Source organism: Melitaea cinxia, chromosome 21, assembly GCF_905220565.1.
Source record: "Melitaea cinxia chromosome 21, ilMelCinx1.1, whole genome shotgun sequence".
Classification (NCBI taxonomy): Eukaryota; Metazoa; Arthropoda; class Insecta; order Lepidoptera; family Nymphalidae; genus Melitaea; species Melitaea cinxia.
In genome coordinates, this window is record NC_059414.1 from 13,519,355 (window position 1) to 13,535,150 (window position 15,796).

Here is a 15,796-nt window from a genome sequence, read left to right on the forward strand (position 1 = left end):
AAAAAAATCATATGAAACATGGACAAATGCAGACCAAATTCTCATACAGGGTTATGAGGGTCTATGAGATCTGATAGATTCTTATAACTCGGTTGAGAATTTGGTCTGCATTTGTCCATGTCTTATGAGATTTTTTTCCATAAAGATACGCTATGCTATAAATTTTTAATTTATTACTATTTAATCTGTGGTCTCCTTTCCTCTCTTTGTCTTGCTTCAATATAAGGAACATATAATAAACAGGAGAGTGAGGTTACAGCAGAATACATCCTGTTCAAAATTTGAATCAGCCCGACTGGGGAAGAACCTCTACTTTACATAAGATCACAGCTAAATAATACTGCTTTCAAGCAGTATTGTGTTCCTGTGGTGGTCCTTAGTCCGGAATAGGATGATAAGCATTAAAAACATTGAAAAATTGACAAAAGTTCTTTAGTTGCCCCTATACGAAGCTGTAGTGTATTAGCTCATTATAGCGTATTATATTATATTAGCGTATATTCATATATCCTAAATCTAAGTATAAATTACGTGAGTAACATATTAATAAAGTAGTCTTACTAAAGCATTCGATATTGTTTGATTTCCATCTCCCATTACAACCTTTATAAAACGTAACTCTTTCTATCTTCACTAACTTATACCTCCCTCTAAACTTCCGTTCGCCTCGATCACACTTTTCGTAACGCTCTCGTCACGCATTCACTCTCCAAGTCAAGCGCGCGTAAAGAAGTTTTATTTCAAAAATCAATTTACAAAGGTCAGAGCGATTGGTCACAATAATTGCACCGTTTTAGAAATGACGGTACGCCTACAAAACGACCAATTATTCAATCGAGTAATTACAAAGATCGCACCCACAGAGCCACATGGTGAAATGGACCGCACAATGCCCGCAACACCTAAACAACAAGCTACGCAATAGAATCAAAATATGTTCATTAACCGCCATTGTGAGCGTTTAGCAACAGGCGTTATTATTTTTAATGATACGGCACAGAGTTATTCGGCTGCCAGTTTTATTACATATGAAATTGTTGCCATTAAAATTTCTTAAAATAAATTTTGTTATATGGTATTTTGAACAATCGCTCTGATATTGTGGTGCGAGTAGTCGCCTCAAACACAAATGATTTGCCGGTTCGATTCCCACTCTGGATGGGTACTCTGGAATACAAATGTATTTGTACAAATATTTCTTCCGGTTTGGATTCTGTCCTTGTGGGTCTCCCCACCGTGCTTCACGGAGCACGTTAAGCCGTCGGTTCCGGTTGTTATCATAAATACCTGATAGCGATCGTTACTTTTAGTAGAGATGTATCCGCCAACCCGCAACAGAGCAGCGTGGTGGATTAAGCTAACATTAATACGTGGAGAAAGAGGCCTATGCCTAGTAGTGGGATGTTATAGGCTGAATTCGAATGCGATACGAATGCTATTTTAAGCGACTTCAAAGAAAAGAGTTTCTTAATTCGAGCTTACTTTGTTATGTGAGTTACCTCATAACTTTTTACTGGGTGTACAGGTTTTGATGATTCTTTTGTAATCGAAAGTTGATGCTTGTCGTGTCGTGGTCGTGGTCCCATTCAAATTTGAGCGAGATCAGATGTATTGATAAAATTTTACTTTTCATTTTTTAAATTAATTATTTAAATTTTTAGTTACATTTTTTTTAATTTCGACTTTATTATTATTATTTTTTTATTGTATTTGTGCTCTTATTGTGTTTGTTGTATGTCTGTAAGCAGTGTATGTGTCTCAAATAAATGTCTTTCTTTCTCTCTTTCTTACTACTTCTTTCTTATTGATATTTTTTGAGTTAGACCGAATAATGAGTACCTATTGTACGTATGTTCTTGTCGATGTAAAATTAAGTCGATTTTTATTCAATGTAAGATCACACACAATATAATCTTTCATAATAGATTCTATATAATTGTATAATTATATTATTTATATAAAGTTTAAGAGAATAAAAATAATTTAATTTAGGTTTGAATTTATATAATGAGTTCTGAGTAGCTTTTATCTTTCAGGGTTGAGACCCCGAAACATGAAGTGATTGTTAGTAATTCGTCAATTAGTATTTATTGTTGTTTAAAATTGTTTTAAGATTTGTATTGTTTTAGTACATCGACAAACATCTATATAACGAAAATACAAGTCTGTCTTAAACGTCGAACCTGCAACCGCCACCGCAACAGCCAGTGCTGCGACCGCTTTGCTAAGACGTCGTAATTAATTAGTCGTAATATTTTGTAAATGATGACCGGAATCCACGATAAACTTAGACTAAATAGAAAATTGTATAAATAGTAAATGAGGGAGCGCACAACAGGAAATTTTCTGCTCAAAGTATGGAGCAGTCCGACTGGGGTAGTACCTCGACCTTACTTAAAAGATCACAGCTAAATAATACTGCTTTCAAGCAGTGCTGTGTTCCTGTGATGAGTAAGGTGACCAAAGCTCCTGGGGACAGTCGGGGGTTGGGTCGGCATGCGATGTTTCTGGTGTTGCAGACGTCTATAGACTACGGTAATCGCTTACCATCAGGTAAGCCGTACGCTTGTTTGCCGAGCTATAATACTAAAAAAAATGTGAAATATTAATAAAAATATTTGTTAAGTCTATAAAAATAGTTTTGGAAGTAAATAAAATTGTATTATTTATATTATGGGTTGTATATTATGGGTTGTCTGGAAGAAATGGCTAATTAGCCATAAGTCCGCCCATTGTACTTCACTGTCTGTAACTATCTTTATGCTTTGTTTGTAATATATTTGTGGTGTACAATAAAGTATAAAATAAAAATAAAATAATCTTTTTTTTATCATTATATTTTAATTATGTAACTCAACATTCAACTTGCTAATTCTCTCGGCACTTGTCGGTTACTTTCGTTCCCTCGTAGATAGTTTCAATTCTAATCCTATCTTTAATAGAGACTCCAAGCATAACCCGTTACATTTATTTTTTATTTTTTTTAATACACAGATAGGCTTGCATTTGACCACAATTTCACCTTATGATAAGTGAAAATGCTGTCTAAGATGAAGCACGCTTACCTAGAAGTAACCTATCACTCGCGACTTAAAGATACCTAGGTTATAGTTTTCCGGAAATATTGAAAACAAAAAAAAAACATCTCCATTGCACGTTGAGCAAAAATTTACGTTGTTTATATGTGGACGTTTTTACCTAATAATGCCAGTGTTACTCAAACGGTATGAATCTTCAAATACATAACGTATACAATCCAGTCCATAATCTTTTTAAAGTATGTGGTATATCTTCACGATATGAAGAAGTATTTACGCTTAATTTATATAAACATAAAAGGTGATCCAGATTTACCGGTTCAGGTTGTTTACAGTCAATGAATTTTATTACTAAAACCTTTAAAATACTAGAAAAGGTCAACATTGCCTTTTTTATTGTAACAATTACAACATTTTTTTTCTTAATTCACCACTCTGCTCCACTGCGGATTGGCGGATATATTTCCTACTATTGCTATCAGATGTATATGATAACAACTTGGATCAATAGCTTAAGGTGCTTTACAAGGCACGCTGGGGAGACCCATAAGGACAGACATGCAAATCGGAAACAAATATAGTAAAAAAACAAACTGCAAAACGGTGGTGTTTAGGTGCCTGCCGTACATATTCCCACTAAAACTAAATTTAAAGCACATGCACGAAATAGTAAACAAAACAAATCTAACACACAGACCAAGTAATGACATCATGCTATGACAACGTAACGTCAAAAAAAAGTGTCATTAATTAAAAGTAGCGCTTAAAGCGCTTTTCAATCACTAATTGTTTGAAACAAACGGCTTACAAGTCGAGATCATTATTAAATATGGATCAGCGTAATCCGATCTTACATAACGTCGAGTCTTTTCCAATTCATCGATACATCATTATTGGTTAAGGTGTTTTCATAGAGATCGTTTTTTTTTTTAATTGTTTTAATGTAGCCTAATTATATAATAATATTATAGTTTTAAAATCATATTTATGAGAAAGTTAATGAAAAGATTTAAGAGTACGATAAGAACAAAAACACTTTATGTGAGATTGTTAGCACTAAGGCTATATAAAATTAGGCTATAATTAAATGCCCAGCAGTGGCATGTTTCAGGCTAGATAATCGGGTAGTAAATGAATTTAATGTATTAATTGTTATTATCACCATTGTGAACTTACCCTTACATTATCACAAATAAAAACTCCCCACAGCTTCCTCTAACCATCTCTTTTTAGCGTCTTTGTTGACTTTGCATCATACTAATTGAGGCTACATTAGTTCTGCGCATGCGGGATCCGTGTCAGCGCCTGCGCCTGTGAAAACATTTAGCGACTAGTGTGACATCATCGTGTCGATAGATTTATCGATACAATTATATTATTTTTTGACGATATTTTTTTCAACGTTTGTTTTTTTTATAAGAAAAAAAATTTACAATGTATTGCTGTAATTATAAAATTTAGAGTAATTATAAATAAATAAATAAATAAATATCTTATAACATACACACACGGTCGTCTGGTCCTATGGTAAGCAACTTAATGCTTGTGTTACAGGTAACAGCCGACTGTTATAACTATATTTTATTTATAAATATAGATAGAAATAATACGAGTACATATATAAATATATAAATACAAATATTACACCCAGACTCAGGCGGGAATCGAACCCACAACCCGCGGCACAGAAAGCAGGGCCACTACAAACTGCGCCGACGGGCTAGTCGAATTGAATTTCTTTATTGAAAAATAGCACCTTTGCGTGTGTTTTTATAAATTTATTTGGATAATGAATATCAAATAAATACTATAGAAACTAAAAACTAGATAAGCGGCAATATTTTCATAACACAAATAAAAACGAACGATGTTTCGGTGAGCACGTGTAGCTGTCGGTTCCGGTTGTTATCAAAAATACCTGATAGCAATCGTTACTCATAGTAAAGATGTCCGCCAATCCGCACTCGATCAGCGTAGTGATTTAACCTCCAATCTTTCTTCTACACGGAGCAAGAGGCTGATCCAGCAGTAGGATGTTACAAGCTGAATCGAATATGTTAAATTCTATGGCTTACATATACACTTACGCTATGACTATTACATTATATACAACAAAATTTTTACTCAAGTGTGTTTCTTTTTTTCAAATTTTTAATATCTTACAAAACAGCGTAAGTCCTGTTTAATTAAAAATATTAAAATTAATATTGAACATATATATAGTATAGCTATCCCCTCTCTTCCCGTGGGTGTCGCAAGAGGCGACTAAGGGATAACACAGTTCCACTACCACCTTGGAACTTAAAAAGCCGACCGATGGCGGGATAATCATCCAACTGTTGGCTTTGAAATACACAGGCCGAAGACGGGCAGCAGCGTCTTGGGTGCGACACCGGTCACCAACCTGCCTGCCCAGCGTAGTGACTATGGGCAAAACACATGATTTCACGCCATTTTTGGCACGAACTTTTGGAGACCTGATAATTCAAAAAATATCGATAGCAACAAAATACAGCACGTCCCTATTTCCCACACTAAAACGTTTTTAATCAAAAACGAGTTCATTTCTTCTAGTTAAGTTATTATTTACATAGAGCGAGTCACGCCAGTGTAGCTAAGATGTGTGTCAGATAACGCGATGACAATAGTGTGGCTGCTTGTCTGATGTTGACGAAATTGTTTCATTCATGCCATAAAATAATATCATATTAATCTTTTTTTGATAAAAGATATTAGTTTCTAATTAAAGTCATGTTTTATTAGTTGCTGATAATTTATCTTGCACATAAGTTACCGATACGCAACTATTAGACGGGCCTTGAATCTGGTTTTACCACAGCTGAAATTTATGGTTTTACTGGTTGCGAATAGCAATATCTGATGAATAGAGTTTGATGGACAAACAGAAAAAGTATATGATAAACATTTAACTGTTTAATATCACTAGTATTTTTTTTTAATAACGACTGGGTAACCAGCTTATTAAGACAGAAAAACTTTAAATATTTTGTAGGCTGATGTAGGTCACAGTAGAATATATCCTGCTCAAAATCTGGAGCAGCCCAACTGGGGAAGTACCTCGACCTTACATAAGATTACAGCTAATAATGTTTTTTCTCAAGTAATGTTAGGTTCTTGTGGTGAGTAAATTGACCAGAGCTCCTACGGGGATTCGGGTAGAGTCGGCAACGCGCTAACGATCCTTGTAGTGTTGCTGGCGTCTATAAACTACAGCGCTATACTGTCGCTTATCATCAGGTGAGCCGTACATGTTTATATAGCTGACTGCTTCAAACAAACTTACGAGACTAACTTTCACATGAATAACAATAGATTAGATTTATATCCATTAAATTGAATCTAGAGGCGTTTCATACGATTGTATCTATGTATCAAAACTATTATATAAATAAAATTAAAAATAAAACATATTAAATAATTCTATATCACTATGAAAAATAATTAAATCTATTGTAACGATCTTTTCACAAGTGTCAAATTAAATTAATTGTTGAAATGATACGACAATGGGCGGTATCGTAATATGTGGGACGTTGTTTTATAATAATGAAACTTTTTTATTAACATGTAGGTTAGATGATGGGTCAGTGGATAGATATGTGAACCAGATGGTCGTAGGTTTGTATCTGAGCTACTATAGTAATAATAATAAGGGTTTCTCAGACAAAGAATGTTTCAACTGCGTACAGCAGGAAATATCCTGCTTAGCATCTGAAGCAGCCCGACTGGAGAAGTACCTCGACCTTACTGAAGATCACAGATAAATAATACTGTTTTCAAGTAGTGTAGTATTCCTGTGGTTAGTAATGTGACCAGAGCTCCTGCGAATTGGGTTGGCAACGCGCTTGCAATGCTTCTGGTGTTGCAAACATCTATAAGCTACGGTAATCGCTTACCATCAGGTGAGCTATACGCTTGTTAGTCGACTTAGTTGTCCAAAATAAAGCAAAAAAGTTAATAAAATGAAAGAGTAGTCAAAGTAGGCAGCTTACAACATTTTTATAAATGTTCAAATGGTCTTAGAAAACTTATAAAATGGCGAAGCAGTTTGGTGAGAATATCCACTTATTTTTAAAGCAATTTATGTTTACATAATTTATATTTGTCAACCTGCAGTAAATCAAGTTAAGTGGTGGATTCGATTCCAATTACTCATCATAGGATATTCATGGGATATCGTTCATGGGATAGGAGGTGTGTGCCCAGAATTGGGGCATTTAAATGATATCGCATAAGAATGCTTGTTTAACAATAAATAATCCGTAATGTAAGGAAGAACTCCGATGTCTTTCTTGTAAAAGCTTGAATGCTACAAATAATATTTATTATTGCGATCGTTACACATAGTATGTAACATATCTGCCAACCCGCAGTGAAGCAGCGTGGTGGATTAAGCTCAGATCCTTCTCTTAAGGAGAAAGAGGCCTATGCCCAGCTGTGGGATGTTGCAAGCTAAATCGTGATCGAATCGTGATTATTATATATTAATTTTAATTAATACAACATAGTAGATATTTTTTACATATTTTTTAAATAATACAATATAAAACTTTCATCTACGATTGGCGTAACATTACGTGATCAGCTAAAGCTGAAAATACAGTTCCGTGAATTCGTGAAAAGTAAAAGTCCAGATCTCATGCGTCGAGATAGGATTAATACGTGATACCTAACAAAGGTAACGACGGGCTTTCTGAAAACTATGGACTGACTAATTTGAGTAGATATGACATAACGCAATATAAGTTCTAATTATTTTAGATGCTAGACATGAGGGTTCCCCTTTTGTTTTTCTTTTGTTTTTTTTTATATGTCTAAGTCGGGAAATAAGCGTAGGGATGGTTAGCCATTACCGTAGAATATAGACGTTAGCAATACCAGCGTCATAAGCGAGTCGCCGGACTATAGGAGCTATGGAACCTTACTCGCCAACAGGAACACAACACTGCTTGAAAGCAGTATTATTTAGCTGTGGTTTTCTGTAAGGTTGAGTTATTTCCCAGACGTTCTAGATTTTGAGTAGAATGTTGCTTGCTGTGCCCTATTTCAGTTGAATATATACCTATAGTTACAGCTAGACTCTAAACAAGGGCAAGGATTAGAATTTTAGAAGTTATGATGTATAAACTTTAATTTTATTTACAACCTCCTCTACCCCAAGGTGTCAAGAAATCACTTATCTAGCGATAAGACCGCCTTTGTGCATAATATTATTTTGTAAGTTTTATTCTTAAATGTACCTATGTATGTTAGCTTGTAATATGCACAATAAAGAATATTTCTTCTTCTCCTTCTTCATCTTTTTCTTTAATTAAAGTCCTCTGCACTGTAGTGTATTACACGCATATACTTAGTAATTATTATCACAAATTGAAAGTAAAATTATTTTTGTTGTAAAATGATAATTAGTAACGTTTTTCTATAACAGTCGTATTTTTAAGGTATTTTTAATTTTCTAAATCAACCTGTAAATATCTCATGCCTTCTTTTTGAATTATGCCTTTTTTTATGTGTCCTAAGATTGACTCGAAAAACCCCGTCTTATTTTTATTGTTGGCGCAGCGGTCACAACACTGGTTTGTGGCTGTTGTACTGGCAGTTACGGGCTTACCCCCGCACATTTCATACATTTTTTTTTAGCATATTGGCCATACCGGTGTTTACCATGGTCAGGGCGTTTGTGCTTAAGTATTGTGTGTATTTCCGGACCCTCAACACAGGTGTTAATCATAGTGGAGGCCGCTTCGTGCGAGGCCTTTATTATCTATTATAATATTGGATTTTATATATTGCTTTTTTATTTACTTTTTATTTTTGTTTGTTTTCATGTCTTCTTCTTAATCGTACACTCTTGTCAGAGTGGTCGTGGTTACGCTGACGAGGTACATAGTGGGGTGTTTGGTCGATAACATTTCCGAGGGTAGCTCTTCTGACGATGTGCTTCCATTTTATTCTGTTGGAGGCATCGCGAGTACACTAGACCATGGTGGACTGTACAAACTACAAAAAAACTTTTTTTTTCCAATTTTTGCATTAATGATATACCAGTCTCGATTTGCGAATCAACAAAAACTTTTGAAGAACAGATTGCCGTTAATTCTTTTGTTGTGATAATCTGAGTCGTGAGTTCTGTTTGTCTCTCGTCTAGATTTTGTAACTTTCATCTCCAAACACGCGGATGTGACGGAGATGTATTAGGAGCGTTACGAATCTCACGTCTCATCTGTTACATAAACCATTGTCCTTATCTCACTTCCGCGATAATTGGTTCTGTATGGGAACATCCTTAAAACAAAAAGTGCAATTTGGAAATGGCATCAAATTCATAAAAGATAAATCTGAGTAAACAGGAACATCCTTAAAAATTTCATTTGGAAATGTCATCAAGTTGTTGATGAATTAATGATGAATTGATGAATTCAATCTATAACATTTCATTTTTGGACATATGCCTCTAACTCTATTTACGAGAAGGGTCAGAGCCTAATCCACCACCACTTAACTGCGGGTTAGTTCTATATTCCCTACTATGAGTAGCGATTATTATCAGGTTTATATGATAACAACCGGGACTGACAGTTTAACGTGCTCTCCGAGGCACGGTGGGGAGACCGAATAGGGCAACAAACAACACAAATTCCTAGAATCTGAGCAAATATGAGTTGAGCTTAAAGCTGAAATCAAAGTAAACTTATTTATTGTTACTATAAAAGCTACTATTGTAGTAATAATTAATAAGTTATTGGTCTACTATCGAAATATATTGTTTCGGAAATGGTCTCAAGGCTGTTGAGACAAAGGAAATATAATATTGTACATTATTTTTGTGCTGTGTGGCTACGGCACTAAAGAATTTAGCCACCCCCTCTCTTCCCGTGGGTGTCGTAAGAGGCGACTAAGGGATAACAAGGTTCCACAACCACCTTGGAACTTTAGAAGCCGACCGATGGTGGGATAACCATCCAACTGCTGGCTTTGAAATACACAGGCCGAAGACGGGCAGCAGCGTCTTCGGTGCGACAAAGCCAGTACTGCGGTCACCAACCCGCCTGCCCAGCGTGGTGACTATGGGCAAAACACATGAGTTCACGTTATTTTTGGCGTAAACTTGTGGAGGCCTATGTCCAGCAGTGGACTGTATAGGCTTGTGAAATGAATAATACATTTTTTTTTTGTAATGCATAAAGTAAGCGCTGTATTTTAACACATTATTTATAAATGTGAAATGTTATGTAATCATATTTATTTATTTTTTTAAATCGTCATATTTTTTGTAGTTCTGACATTTTTTTATTTATTTCATTTTGCATAACGTAAGATTTGGCATGGTTGTTTTTGTATACACATCTGTGCCTTAATTTTATTGTGTTTTCACTTGTGATTCATCTTAATTAAACAGTAAAGTGATTTGTTTGTTTAACTAGGTCAGCATACAAGCGTACGGCTCACCTGATGGTAAGCGATTAACGTAGCTCATAGACGCCTGCAACACCAGAAGCTCTGGTCACCTTACTTACCACCACAACAAAAAATTAAATTTAATTAAAAAAATACGAACAATGCGGTCACGATGTCATCACCAAGGACCGGTAACATCATTTCGGTTCCCGTAATAACTATCATTTGAAATCATTTTGTGACATTGAATGACATTTCATTTGAAACTAAACCGCTAAAGTTAATTAATTTCTTGACACCCACGCTGTAATTCTACGGTTGCTGGTCATAATTTTTAATATTTTTGTTTCATAACTCAGTTATTTTTTTAAACCGCCTTTACGCACGCTTGACTTGGAGAGTAAGCTGGTGAATGTGTAACGAGATTGTTACGAAAAATGTGATCGGGCGAGGCAAACGGATGTTGCGAAGGGGATATAAATTAGTGGAGATTGAAAGTTCCCGCTCAGAATGGATATTTGTATTTTTACAAATATTCTTCGGTTTGTATGTATGGTCTCCCAACCATTCCTCGGTTCCTGTTGTATCATATACACCTGATAGCGATTGTTACTCATAGGGGGGGTGGTGTATATTCGCTAACCCGCAGTTAGTAGCGTGATAGATTAAGCTGACCCTAGCTAGGTTAGCCCGTCGGCGCATTTTGTGTTTTCTGTTCTGTGGGTTGCGGGTTCGATTCCCGCCTGAGCTTGGGTGTAAAATTTATATTTATATATTGTTTTCTTATTTTATTTTTATTTTTTTTATAAATTTACTTCCACGGGCTCAAAATACCCATGCCTTTTGTTAAAGATGCATTATAATTATATTAACACCACAGGCGATTTGTCATAGAAACTACATGTCGACAGTTCTGTGACTGCCTAGTCAAACTAGGACGTGGTCCGACGCTGACGGTTTTTTTTTGTACCTTACAATAATTTTAAAAAGTTTAGGATATAGTTCGCTTTTACTATGCTTTGTACTCTAAAACTTACATGAATAAGTAATAAAAGAGAACATCAAAGTTCAACAAAACAGTCAATTCAAGAGGCATAATTACAGATAACGCAAAAGTATTCGTCAGGTCACGATTAAATTAATGTGACGACGTGACACCATCTTTCAAAAAGAAAAAGAAAAATATCAAAATCCTTACACCTATCGAGAACTTTTATTTGAAGTCGGTTAAAAATTGAACAAAGGATAGTTATAACAAATAACGATTGTAAGAAGTTGTTTATTACAGCGAATACATTTGAAATTAATAGTAACCGTACATCATAAAAAGGCATCTAACAAAGCTATTTTGTAATCTCCAGCCAATCAGTGTCGATACGACTGTCACATTCGTTACGGTGGTCAATGATGTAAACAATATGAAAAAAATGTTGTAAGAATTGTGTACAAGCCTTGTCAAAGCCTTTGAGCTTTGAAGGTCACTTTTAAATTTCATTTGGAATTTTTTTGGATCGCGGATTAATTGATTGATACAATCTGTACCATCCTACTGCTGGGCCTCTTTATCCATGTAAAGGATTTACATATTACCTTTCATAATATTTATTCCGTTCATCGTAGGAGCGAGCTATAGAGAGAGATACAGAGCTGACAAAAAAGTTGTTATACAAAACACAACAAACATCAATATATACAAAGCCTCATTACCGTCTGTCCGTAGATTGCACGTCGATGTACCATTGTTACACCGCTTCAATAAAATACCTTATCTTACAGTTTACAGTAAGGAAGTAAACAACAGGAACCTTTAACGTCTTCCGTTAAATATTGCATAATTATGTCATAAGATAAAATTAGTAAAAATAAAAATAAATAAAAAAAACGTAGTTTTTTTTTTACTTATAGGATTAAGGAGACAAAATATGCCAAACAAGTTGTATTATTATTAAATTATATATTTAATAATAATTTATTAATATATAATAATATATTCAATATATATTCTAATAATTACAATTTAATTCAATGTTAGTTACTTAGTATTTACGTTTTATTCAATTGAAGTAAAAATTGTCTAATTCGCATTGTGGTTTGCACCTGTAATTGAAGTGACACTCAACAATCAACATTCTATATTCAAGCTATTTTTTTGTAATGTATTGTGTCTTTTTGGTGCAACTAAATAAATAAATACTGCTCTTTCTAGTTGTGTGGTGTTTCCTGTGGTGAGTCAGGAACCCAGAGCTATTGGGTGCTCGCTGTAGCTGCTGCTCCTTGTATTAGAGACTTCCGCTTTGTATCCGTAATATTTGAAACATGTGGATCAGTGAAACATGTAACCACGCATCATACAAGCCTTTTCAAATAATGTCATGTGCAGGAATCAAAACCTCAACCGATATCCCGTTAATCAGTTGCTGTGATCGCTGTGCCAAAGCGTCGTCAATTATGAAAGGAATCTACGATTACAGTAAACACACAACACATAAACAAAACACACCCAAATCACGACAGATATTTGTATATCCTACACAAATATTTGTCACATGCAGAGATCGAACCCGCAACCGATAGCGCGTGTGTCAGTTGCTTTGAACCCTCTGCTAACGCGTCGACAATAAAGAAAGGAATTTGCGATTTCTCAATTAGAGAACTATAAAATAAAAACAGATACATACTAATTGAGATTATAAAATCTACAAAGTTCAATTACTTCGTTTCGTTGACATTTAAATTAGATATGATGAAACAAATCGGAAATCACAGAAATATCTTGATTATTATGTAATATATCGTATATATATGTACCAATTGCAGTAAAATGCATGCTTAACAACGCATTAAGTTTTATTGTAAATCATGTTTTGAAGCACGTTATTTTTTCCATTACATTAAGTACCGGAAGCAAAACACAGTTCATACTTATAATAAATTTGTAATCATTTAGTGAAATTATCATAACATTAGTAAACTTTATTAGTAACTATGATTACTTCCTAGTTATCTTTATATACAAAAACAAAAACTAAGACACATGTATAACATACACGATAGTCTGCCCCCAAAGTAGGTAACTTATACACACATAGATAACTTACTTAAGAATCAAACTTCTGGTGTTGCAGACGTCTACAAGCTACGGCAATCGTTTATCATCAGGTGAGCCGAAGGTACGCTTTTTTGCCGACCTAGTTGTATAGAAAAAAAAGGCCGAGGTATTTCCCCAGTTGCGCTACTCCAGATTTTGAGCAGGAAATATTCTGCTGTGCCCTCATCATCATTATCATCGTGTTCAACATCGTTTTATTTCATCGTTCGAAACCATTAAAACTAAATAATTAATCGCATCTACAATATCTCCCTCATTTCGGGAGTTTCAAAATAATAATAATAACAGTAAGTCTCTCATAGCCCAAGAGCTCGTGAGGGCCAGACCTTCATCATTTTATAAAAGCTAAAAGTTTCTCAACGCATGCTCCTAATACAGGTTTTTGTATGTATGTAGGTAACCGGTGTTAGTAGCATGCTCTGAGAAACTTTCAGCTTTTATGAAATGACGAAAGCCTGGCCCTCCTGGGCTGTTGATCATTACAAGTAAAACTATTGATAGTGACCCTAAGAGCAACTTCTACTAACAAAGACAGTCTTAGTGGGGAAATTATTGTTGAAAGAAACACAGAAAACAGGAAAACAGGAATTAGGCTGCTACAGTTTTGATCAATTCAGAAAAATAATTGTGTTTGTTCGTAAACGAGAAAAAAACTGACTTCAATTACATCGTCAAATAATACAACGTACATAGACAATAAAATAGCCAAACAAATACGTCTTCATAGTATCAGCTTTCGTATAAAATAAGAATCATCAAAATCCTTACACTCATTGAAAAGTTACGCGGTGTACAACGAAGGTTGACGAAAAAATAATCAAATAAATACGCAATATGATATAACTCGAAAAACGCTGGTTAGATCTCAATTAAATTAAAAAGGGACCACATGACACGCGTCCCCTTTCGATTAGAAACAAATCATCGAAAACGGTCCACGCAGTTAAAAGTTCTGAGGATACATAAAAAAACGCAACGTGAAAAAAAAGTGCAAATGGTCTACATAGAGAGGCGATTGAAATAATATTTTGTGCCCACGACTTCGTCCGCGTGAAATTTTACAAAAAAGTTATTGTTCAGTTCGTATAGTTATAAATATATAAATTTCTAAAATAAAAGTAACCAAAGTTACTTCTTATTATATCAGCTACATGCGAGTGAAAGTTCCGTCAAAATCGGTGCAGCCATTTCAGAGATTAGCCGGAACAAACAAACAGACCGACAGGCGGATAAAAAATTTAAATTTTGTTATTTTGGTATATGTACCGTGTATACACACATATGTATTTAGTAAAAAGCGATTATTTTAATATTACAAACAGACACTCCAATTTTATTTATTTGTATAGATGGGTATTTTAGCGTTTGTTTCTTGTTACAGAACTTAAATCAAAACAATAATAGTTATAATCGCTAAGGCCGTCATGTCCGTCAGCTTTTCATTGAGTTAAGTGTATTGGAGTGCCTGCTTCACGCGTTACGAATACAAACGGTTCGTCAAAGTGTAGGCAATTACACAAAAGTCTAGTTTCCGTGTTCTCATAAGCACAATGTATTTATATTTTATGATTGAGTATTTGAGTCGATGAATTGTATTTTTGCATTATTATTATAACGTGTGTAAAATGTTTGACTGAATTATGTAACTCGAACAAATTTCCTGATTCAAATTAATTATAATAATAAAAAAATGTATGCTATAAATGTTAATAAATTATACAAAACCCTGCAACTTATTTAATGAAAGCTAACGCACTATATTAATCTAATAAAAATATAGATTTATTTATTTCAATACAGTATTGTACATATATATTTTTAATTTATCCCATGTAAAAGTGACTTATGACTATTACATAAGTAATGAACATTCAGTCTTCAGTTCAGCCTATTGCAGTCCACTGTTGGACATAGGCCTCCCCAAGTTTGTGCCAGATATCCTGGTTTCCCGCATTCCTCATCCAGCCTACACCGGCAATCTTACGTGCATCACACTGCGTTTACCAAGACGCGGTCTCCACTCCAGGGCCCGTTTGCTTCAAGGGCCATCGGTCCTACAACACAGATGACCAGCCCACTGCCACTTCAACTTGTTAATTCTGTGGAAATTCTGTGGACTATGTCGGTTACTTTCGTTCTCTCTCGGATAGTCTCATTTCTAATCCTATCTTTGAGAGAAACCCCAAACATGGTCCATCATACGGAGCTGAGATGTGGACACTGACGAAGG

The 15,796-nt window shown here is 34.8% G+C and overlaps 1 long non-coding RNA gene across 1 annotated transcript; it reads right to left on the bottom strand.

Annotated features, from left to right (window-relative positions):
* Positions 1 to 8,514: 8,514 nt before the first annotated feature.
* LOC123664119 lies at positions 8,515 to 15,587 on the bottom strand. The gene is made up of 3 exons (XR_006744777.1): positions 15,436 to 15,587; positions 12,000 to 12,003; positions 8,515 to 8,524 (listed from the first exon to the last, which is right to left on the bottom strand). It is a non-coding gene; the product is annotated as an uncharacterized LOC123664119 (long non-coding RNA).
* Positions 15,588 to 15,796: the final 209 nt, after the last annotated feature.